Source organism: Theropithecus gelada, chromosome 3, assembly GCF_003255815.1.
Source record: "Theropithecus gelada isolate Dixy chromosome 3, Tgel_1.0, whole genome shotgun sequence".
Classification (NCBI taxonomy): domain Eukaryota; kingdom Metazoa; phylum Chordata; class Mammalia; order Primates; family Cercopithecidae; genus Theropithecus; species Theropithecus gelada.
Window position 1 is genome coordinate 28,463,213 of NC_037670.1, and position 10,032 is coordinate 28,473,244.

The window sequence follows — 10,032 nt, forward strand, 5'->3', positions numbered from 1 at the left end:
AAATCTTTAAAAAGTTAAAAGAGAAATATTGAAGAACAGTGAAAACATGTGTTATAGAAATTATTTTAGTTCTAGTTTAAAACTTTTATTTGTTTGTAAATAAAAATACTTGATGTTTACATTCCATCTTTATTAAATGTTGTATCTTTTTCTGACAGATGTGTATGTATTAGTTCACTTTTACACTGCTATAAAGACATACCTGAGACTGGGTAATTTATAAAGAAAACAGGCTAAACCTCTTAAACTTTGGCTCATGGTTCTGCAGGCTATACAGGAAGCATGATGCTGGCATCTGCTCAGCTTCTGGGGAGGCCTCAGGAAACTTACAATCATGGCGGAAGACAAAGGGGGAGCCAACACTTCTCATGGCCAGAGCAAAAGGAAGAGGTGGAGGGGGGCGGTGCCACACTTTTTTTTTTTTTTTTAATACTCTAAGTTCTAGGGTACATGTGCACAACATGCAGGGTTGTTACATATGTATACATGTGCCATGTTGGTGTGCTGCACCCATTAACTCATCATTTACATTAGGTATATCTCCTAATGCTATCCCTCCCCTCCCCCCTCCCACAAAAAGAACCAGCTCTCACCAGAGCTCCCACTATCACGAGAACAGCACCAAGGGGATGATGGTGCTAAACTATTCATGAGAAATCCACCCCCATGATCCAATCACCTCTCACCAGGCCCCACCTCCAACATTAGGGATCACAATTCGACATGTGATTTGTTGGGGACAGAGATCCAAACCATAAAGACATATTTTTTGACAACATCTCCTTATTGTCACAGCCCTTTATTTGGGCAGATTTTGAAGTGGGTTTTCCCTGGAACTTTTGTTTCTAATTCAAAGACAGAAACCCAGGATGGAGAGTGTTCAGGGCAGGAAAAGCGCCCCCAGCTTCTCCCTGGGAACACACACCCCTCACCATGAACTCCCACCTTCTGCTTTCCCGATGCTCTCAGGTTTGGACTCAACGGGGGATGTCCGCTAAAGTCAAGCACCTTCTCCCTTAAGAAATCTTTTCAAAGGATTCCATGTCCTTGAAAATTTAGAACAAACCCATGGTTCCTTGCCTTGTCTTAAAGGAAGCTCATCTCCAGGCCTCTCTGGGATTGGCTGAAATCCCAGAAAGCCACCCAAAGTGGGGTGGCTTTCAGAATTTGCTTCCAATTAGCAACCTCACGGAGATAGCACAGCTGGACTGAGTATTCAGAAAGGGCATGGCCCAGGAGAGCCTGCTGTCCACATCTGGAGAACCCCTGCCAACCACAGTCTCGTTTATTCTCTTTCAAGCCTCTCTAGGCAGCATGTTTAGCATAGGGGTCCCTTTTGCTAGGGCCAGAGAAAGAAAAATCTAAATCTCAGGCTGTGGTGTTCAAAATGGCCACACTGTGTCCCCACTGTGCTGCCGAGTGTGCCTGGTTCCTAAGCAGCAGCAAAGTCCAGAGGTGTCACCTCTGCAGTGACAATGAAAACCAACCTCACGTGCTCTGGGCAGGTGGCGCTCCCTCCGCTGCCTGCAGCGGCTGCCAACAGCCCAGAGAAAGGCTTTGGAATTTGCTTTTCTTTTTTTCCAATTTTTTTCAAGTTTTAGAGAACGCAGGATACAACCATTTTGTACATTTCTCTCTTTTTAAGTTATTTTTTCAAAGAATTTATAGATTCGCAGGAAATTGCAAAGATGTTGTGTGTACCCTTCACCCAGCTTCTTCCAATAGTAACATGGAACACAGCTATAGTGTAATATCAAAAGTAGGAAACTGATGCTGATACAATCCTTGTAGCTACATAGACCACAGACCATATTCACATTTCACCATTTTTTCCATGCACTCATTTGTGTGTGTGTGTGTAATTTGATGCAATTTTTTTTTTTTTTTTTTTGAGATGGAGTCTCTGTTGCCCAGGCTGGAGTGCAATGGCGTGATATTGGCTCATGCAACCTCCACCTTCCAGGTTCAAGTGATTCTCCTGCCCCAGCCTCCCAAGTATCTGGGATTACAGGTGCCTGCCACCACTCCAAGATAATTTTGTATTTTTAGTAGAGACGGAGTTTTACCATGTTGGTCAGACTGGTCTTGAACTCCTGACCCCAGGTGCTCCACCTGCCTCAGCCTCCCAAAGTGCTGGGATTACAAGTGTTAGCCACTACACCCAGTGATGCAATTTGTGTGTGTGTGTGTGTGTGCCAGGGACAAAGTCTTGCTCTGTCACCCATGCTGGAGTGCAGTGACATGATCACAGCTCACTGTAACCTCAAACTCCAGGGCTCAAGCAATACTCCTGCCTCAGGCCCCCAAGTAGGTGGGACTACAGACAGATACCACCATATGCAGTTAATTTTCTTGTGATTGTTATTTTTTTATAGAGACGGGATCTTGCCAGGTTGCCCAACTCCTGGTCTCAAGTGATCCTCTCTCCTAGGCCTCCCAAAGTGCTGGGATTATAGGTGTGAGCCTCCACACCCAGCCTTGATATAATTTAATCTGATGTATAGATTTGGGACACTACCACCACAACCAAGGAACAAAATTGCTGTATCACCCTTAAGAAACTCCCTAGTGCCACCCCTTTAATAACTGAACCCTTTCTCCAATCCCTAGGCCATGGTAACCACTAATCAGGTATCCTTCTCTATGTATCTGTTATTTTGAGAACGTTAGAGAAATAAGAACAGACAGCAGGCAACCTTTTGAGATCAACTTTTCCTCACTTTATATAATGCTCTTGACATCCATCCGAGTTGTGTATATCAAGAGCTAATTTTGTTTTATTGCTAACTAGTATTCCATCATATGAATATTTAACCATTAAATATCTGTTACTCTGGGTTATTTTCAGTTTTTGCTATTGCAAATAGAGATGCTATGAAAGTTCATGTACAGGTTTTGGTGTGAACATACATTTTCATTTCTTTGGGCAATCTCTCGGTTACATAGCAGGTGCATGACTAATTTTATAAGAAACTGCCAAATGAGTTTTCAGAGTTGCTATACCATTTTACATCCCTACCAGCAATGAATGAAGATCCAGCTGCTCCAAATCCTCACCCACAAAGCTGTGCTGTTTGTATTCCTTGGTCATGAACTCTTATGATTCAAGAATGTTAGAATTAGCCAGGCATGGTGGCTCACCCCTGTAATCCCAGGATTTCAAGAGGCAGAAGTGGGAGGATCGCTTGAGTCCAGGTTTGAGACCAGCCTGGGCAACACAGTGAGACTCTCATCTCTACAAATAAAAATAAAAATTAACCAGGTGTGATGGCGCATGCTTGTGGTCCCAGCTACTCAGGAGGCTGAGTGGGGAGGATCACTTGAGCCCAGGAGGTCAAGGCTGCAGTGAGCTGTGCTTGCGCCACTGCACTCCAGCCTGGGCAACAGAGTGAGACAATGTCTCAAAAAAGTACAAAACAGCTATATGGGGCCTTAAAGATGATCTAGTCCAGCCTGTTGATTCCACAGAAAAAGGAACCAAAATTCTATAAGCATCAATTCCTTCTTCGAAAATTCTTAGTATTTAGGCTGGGTGTGGTGGCTGACACCTGTAATCCCAGCACTTTGGGAGGCTGAGGTGGGCGGATTGCCTGAGCTCAGAAGTTCGAGACCAGCCTGGCCAATATGGTGAAACCCTGTCTCTACTAAAAATACAACACTTAGCCTGCTGTGGTGGTGCATACTGCAGTCCCAGCTACTGGGGAGGCTGAGGCAGGAGAATCGCTTGAACCCAAAAGGTGGAGGTCGTAATGAGCCGAGATCGTGCAACTGCACTCCGACCTGGGCAACAGAGCGAGACTCTGTCTCAAAACCAAACCAAACCAAAACAAAGTATTAGTATTTTTCACTACCTTCCCTGTTTGCCCAGTCTCAGAAAGAACTGTCTCCTCTTCATAACATCTCTGGAAACTTGTCAAAGGTTGGGCAGGAACTTAGGTCCTTGTTGGAGCCTCTGGGAAAGGTCTTGCCCAGGAAACTTGACCTTGTGCTCTGCTTCCGTTAGAGAGCTCAGGCTCCAGCAGCAATTTCAGATTCTCATGTGTCTCGACTCTTCAAGCAACCCTGCATTATCTACTCTCAGGAAATTACTGACGGCAGCAAAGTTCAAAAGCAATCTGAACCTAGAGCCCACAGCCAGCACTTTCAGGTTCACCCTGCCCATCAGTAACGTCAGCAGCCATTGCTACCGGCTCAGCTACTCCCATTTATTGAGCAATTCCTGAGTGCCAGGCAATGTGCAAGAAACCTTATTTACTTATGTATTTATTTATTTATTTATTTTAAGTAATAGCTTCTTTAAAAAAACAACGTATATTTTAGGTTCAGGGGTACATGGGCAGGGGTTGTTAGATAGATAAACTTGTGTCATGGGGGTCTGTTGTAACGATTATTTTGTCACCCCGGTACTAAGCCTAGTATCCAATAGTTATCTTTCCTGCTCCTCTCCCTCCTCCCACCCTCCACCCTCAAGTATTCTCCCGTGTCTGTTGCTCCCCTCTTTGTGTCCATTAGTTCTCATCATTTAGCTCCCATTTATACGTGAGAACACACAGTATTGGGTTTTCGGTTCCTGTGTTAGTTTGCTAAGGATAATAGCCTCCAGCTCCATCCACGTTCCTGCAAAGGACGTGATCTTGTTATTTTCTATGGCTGCGTAGTATTTCATGTCGTAAGAAACGTTATATACCATGGCTCTGGTTTTATGCCAACCCTGCAAGGTAGTTACAAAGAACCTCATCTGACAGCTGAGAAAAGAAAAAGGCTGCGAAAACTCACACTCTGAATGAAAAGTTTTGGACAAGAGGACCCAGGTTCTTTTGCACAACTCCTCACAATTCAAAATGCAGAAAATATTGCTTTTGGTGATATAAATAGCCTTTGCTGCTTTTTTTTTTTTTTTTTTTTTTTTTTTTTTTTTTTTTTTTTTTTTTTTGAGACGGGGTCTCACTCTGTCACCCAGGCTGATGCAGTCACGGCTCACTGCAGCCTTGACCTCCTGGGCTCAACAGATCCTCCCACCTCAGGCCGGCACGCGCCACCACGCCTAATTTTTGTATTTTTTGTAGAGATGGGGTGTCGCCATGTCGTCCAGTCTGGTCTCCAACCTCCAACTCCTGGGCTCAAGCGATCCTCCTGCCTCGGCCTCCCAAAGGGCTGAGATTACAGGCAGGTACCACCGCGCCTGGCCTTCTGCTGCTTGCTAAACTTTTAAAAGCGCGGTGGGATTCTCTCTTCCTGGGTTCTGTACCTGAAATTTGGGTAGCTGCCGCCAGGTGGCGCCAAAGCAGAGCTTTATTAATCCAGGGGACCGGCTACACTTTCCCACAGCCCTTAACTGATTTGACATCACGGTGCTTGCGGAACTAACCATGACATTTCTAGCACAGTAAGCTCTTTATTAAAATAGCAGACATCCTTGCTTCCTTGAAAATCATTAACTATTAACATCTGCACATCTTTCTGGAAAGGATACACTTTACAGCAACCAGTAAAGAAATACAACATCTAGATATAACGTAAAACCTTTCTTATTAAACGTTTTAAACTGCTGCTTATGCTAACTTCACCTTTTCTGAACACAGATGTTCTTGGGAAATGGATGTGTTCAGACCCTTACAGCATTTGAAGTGATTAAAAGCCATGCATTTCTTTGCAGTTCTCTGTGCAGATGAAGTTAAAATGTATCAGTAGCTTTGTTTAATGCCAGGTTTGTTCGAGAATGTTCTGAGAACCTAAGCCCTTTTGTTTTGATTGCCAATGCCCGATTTCTCATAACCCATTAATTTCCCTCTATTTCTTTCTACATGGATAGATTATTTTCTTTTTCTTCATTCTCCCATAAAAGGAGAAAAAGAACTGCTCATATATGCTTCATGTCCCAGTGACCTCTTGTGGTTGTTTTTCCTAGTTTGGATAGTTCCTATACAGGAGCTTTTCTTCCTCATTCTCTTTTCTTTGAATTTTAAGTAGGGTGACCAAGTTGCAGTAGTTTGCCTGAGAACTTTTCCATCCTGTGTCCTGAGAATCCCCTTAGTCCCAGGCAAAGCAGGATGGCTTGTGGCCCTAGCTTTTGGTTAGAGCAAAAGTTAGCCTACACTGAATTTAAGATTCAGATTCAACTTCAACCACTGTAACAGGCTTCATTGTCAGTCACAGACCTATTTTTCATTCATTCCTTCAGCAAATCCATTCTGCCATCCCAAATCCATCTCAGTGACTCTTAACAAGTCCACCTTTCACTGCAGGTTTTTGTTTGTTTGTTTGTCTGTCTGTTTGTTTTTTAAGATGGAGTCTCACTCTGTCTTCCAGGCGAGAGTGCAGTGGCGCGATCTTGGCTCACTGCAACCTCCACCTCCTGGGTTCAAGCGACTCTCTGTCTCAACCTCCTGAGTAGCTGGGATTACAGGAGTGCACCACAACGCCCAGCTAATTTTTGTATTTTTAGTAAAGGCAGGCTTTCACCATGCTGGCCAGGCTGGTCGCGAACTCCTGGCCTCAAGTGATCTACCTGTCTTGACCTCCCAAAGTGCTGGGATTACAGGTGTGAGCCACCTTTTCCTTGGGGCTACCACTGCCCTCACTCTGGAGCCTTAAAAGCTTCTGCTGCAAGCTCAAGACAGCTCCTGGGGGAAGTAGAAGAGGGGACCAGTAGAATGTCATGATGTCCCATGGGGTCGTAGCTCAGATAGGGACAGCAGTGTCCAAGAGTTTTAAAAATCTACCTCAAACTTCAAAATTCCTCGTTACCCTTCTGGGAATAAAATCTCCCCAAATTTGTTTTCCATGAGGTTTATATTTATATTTATAGAAGCTAGCATTTAGGAGGGATTCATAATTCAGAAGCGGTCTTAATTTTGCATCAGACCTCAAAATTGAAGCCGAGGAGGTAGCGGTGACTAGGGTTGGGGGAGAGGAATTCGCCTGAGAGATTGTCCTCTATTCCCAAATAAGTTCTGTCTCTCTTTCCCAGCCAGACTCTCTATAAAAGGGAAAACTGGACAACAGGCAGTGGGAAAGAGAGCACGGCCTGGCAACTTTCTGTGAAACACGTACACCATGCTGTTTACAAATTCCTGTAGCCAGCCCCGGAATCCAAATGTAGACAACTCTGTTTACGTAACGAAAATAGACACTCCTGCCATGTGATTAAGGTGGCTACTGGGAGTTGGGACCCTGTGAGGAGACATTTGCTGCAGCTGGGGCCAGAGGGGAGCACGGGACACAGGATCCCCTGGGACCTGGGGCAGGTATGAAGTTTTTTAACGATGAGTTTTCTGGTCCGGAAATCTCCCAGGATAGGCACATTTAAGATGCAAGGGGGAGCTGACAGAAGTCACAGGCTGGCCCTTTCTTTGCTGCCCATCCCAGAGGATGGAATCCTTCATCAAAGGGGAACTAGTCCAGCAAGCCGCAGCATCACCCCTCCCAGCAGGGGACAATAAGGGGTCCGAGACAGCCAGCTCCTTTCTCAGCATGGGGTTTGGAATGAGGCCCCCTCCTGCCCACCAGAAGACTTCCAGCATATGGTTCTCATCAGCCACCCACTGTCTGGGTCAGTCAAGAGGCTCGAATGTTCCAGGGCCAGGAGATGCACAGCCCAATAAAACATTCCCTCCGAACCCTGATCCTGAACCCACCATTGCCTTCACACCTCTGCACCCCCGGTCTTGTGACTCAGATGGCCTTCATCCAAGAGCCTCATCTTCGAGATGCAGCTCAAATGGCATTTCCTCTCCAAATGTTCTCCAGCCCCTTCCCATCCAGAAGAAGCCATTATTCCCTCCCCTGGGCATTGTGGTCACCCGTCTCTAGGTCAGTCCACTCCACTCGTAGTCACCTCCAACCCTGCAGTCAGGGCTTAGGTTTCATGATCTTTCCACCAGCCTTGGCCCTGGTATAGTGTTCACCACAGGCAACTCCACTGTTACATGGCTTATCTCTCTGAGTCATTGGAAGACAATGTCCAGGGGCCAAGTATCTGGTCCAAAAGACAAGAGCAGGAGCTGTGGTGCAGTGTTCAAAATCTGGGATGCTTAAGTCATCCCATCGATTCCCTGCATCCTGAAGAAGGAGGCCAACATTCTTATCCTGGCTTCTGAGGCCAGGCATGGCCGCCTGGCACCCGCCCTAGCTCATGCTATGCTGGGCTTCTCCTAGCTATCTGGACTCCGGGCCTCTTGGATTTCTCAGTTATTAGAAGGATCCCTGCGCCCTGGGGGACTTGTACCCTGTTTCCTCCCCTGAGCCTGTTTTCCTGCCCCTTCATTTCCACTCCCTGCTACATCTACTCACTGTTCAGGTCTCTACTTAAACCCCCCTCCTTAGGGACAACTTCCTGGGTAGCGTCTCGCTCTCAGTTAGATGAAGCCCCTCCTTATATGTTTGCACCACATGCCAGGGGCTGCTGCTCTATGTGACTTGTATGCAGGCGGCAGGGACAGGGTCGAATCTGGGGAGCCCAGCCTCGGCTCCCTGGGCCTCACTATCAGCACCCAACCATTTGCTACTTTCCTGCTTGACTCCTAGAGGACAAGAACTCCATCTTTTCCTCCACGGTCTTCCCAGGGCCTAGGAATGAATGAACTAATAAATAAACCAATGACTCGACCGAAGGGGCCCTAGAAGAACCCAGCAGGGAGAGCCTTGAGCAACCAACCAGCATTGATGTCACCTTGAGGCAAGACCAAGCCGGGACTCAAAGGTGGTCCACTACAAAAGGGGCTTCCGGGCAACAAAGGGTGACTGTTCTCTCCCCACACCAGCGGGATCTTTCAAGGCAATTGGGTCAGAGGAGAAAAGGCCACAGAAAAACCCCACGGTTTTAAGCTGAGTGCTATTTTCGCTTGTTCCTTGGAAAAAATAAAAGTGTTTGTCACTGAGTTCCTCAGGGGTCTGTGGGGGGCTGCACATGTAGCAGAAGGAAGGAAAGCTCCTGACGGAATCTTCGATCTTAGGCAGACTCAAGGAGAAAGAGGCCCCACTGAAGTCACACTTGGATGCCAAGCTCACGGTGCAAGGGAGGGCACTGTGGCTGCCAGGCCTAGCCCGGCACACACAGAGGTTATTCACAGCACCGTGGCCACAGCCGGCTCCCACCCGCCCGCCCTGCACACCCCCGGTAGCAAACAGAACGCTCTGTCTCGGTTCCTGAGTCAAGCCTGCACAGAATTAACTGCAATAATTGGCAGGTGGGCCTCTGGCTGCTGGGTTTTAATTCACCAGGGGCCCATGAAAAAAAAACTGGCTGTTCCGCAGCAGCGGTATTTAGCTTGGGATCCGAGAAGTTTCAGCTTTCCCTGTCAAGAAATGAGCTGTGTGGCTGCAGCTGCCCTCGGCCAGCAAGAGCTCCAGAACAGCCTTGGAGAAAGAGGCCCCCTCCTGCCAATCATTGGTTCCTTCCTGGGGAAAGAAGAGGAGATAGCCCTTTTCCTTGACCTGCTGCCCCTCTTGGGAGCACAAGATAATGGAGAATAAAGGAAATAGTCTTTCTGGGAGGATTTATTTTTCTGGATGGAAGGGGGTGATCGTCACCTCCAGAAACTGTCCAGGTCATGAATTCCCTTGTAATCATTCCCATGAACACGTGTGATAACAGGGATGCTTATCCCAATCCTTAGCTGAGCCACCGTTTTAACAGGAGCTGCTGCCCATGCTGCAGGAGTTAGCCATGGCCACTGCTGCTCCTGCTGTGTGCTCACTGCAGGCATCACTAATCAACAATGGTTATCTTTTCCACTGAGGCTTAGACTCAGAATCCTTCTCAATCCTGTGGTCCAGGAAGGCATAACAAATCGATAGAAGCTGTCATGGGAGCTGAACAGGATTGGCCACTTCAATTTAGTAACTCACAAGAGGCCTAAATATCGTTATAATATTGTCAGAAAGTTATAATATCATCAGAAAGCTTCTGGCTGGACACAGGGACTCATGCTTGTAATCCCAGCACTTTGGGAGGCCAAGGCGGGAGGATCACTTGAGGCCAGGAGTTTGAGGCTTCAGTAAGCCATGTGCATCACTGTGCTCCAGCCTGGG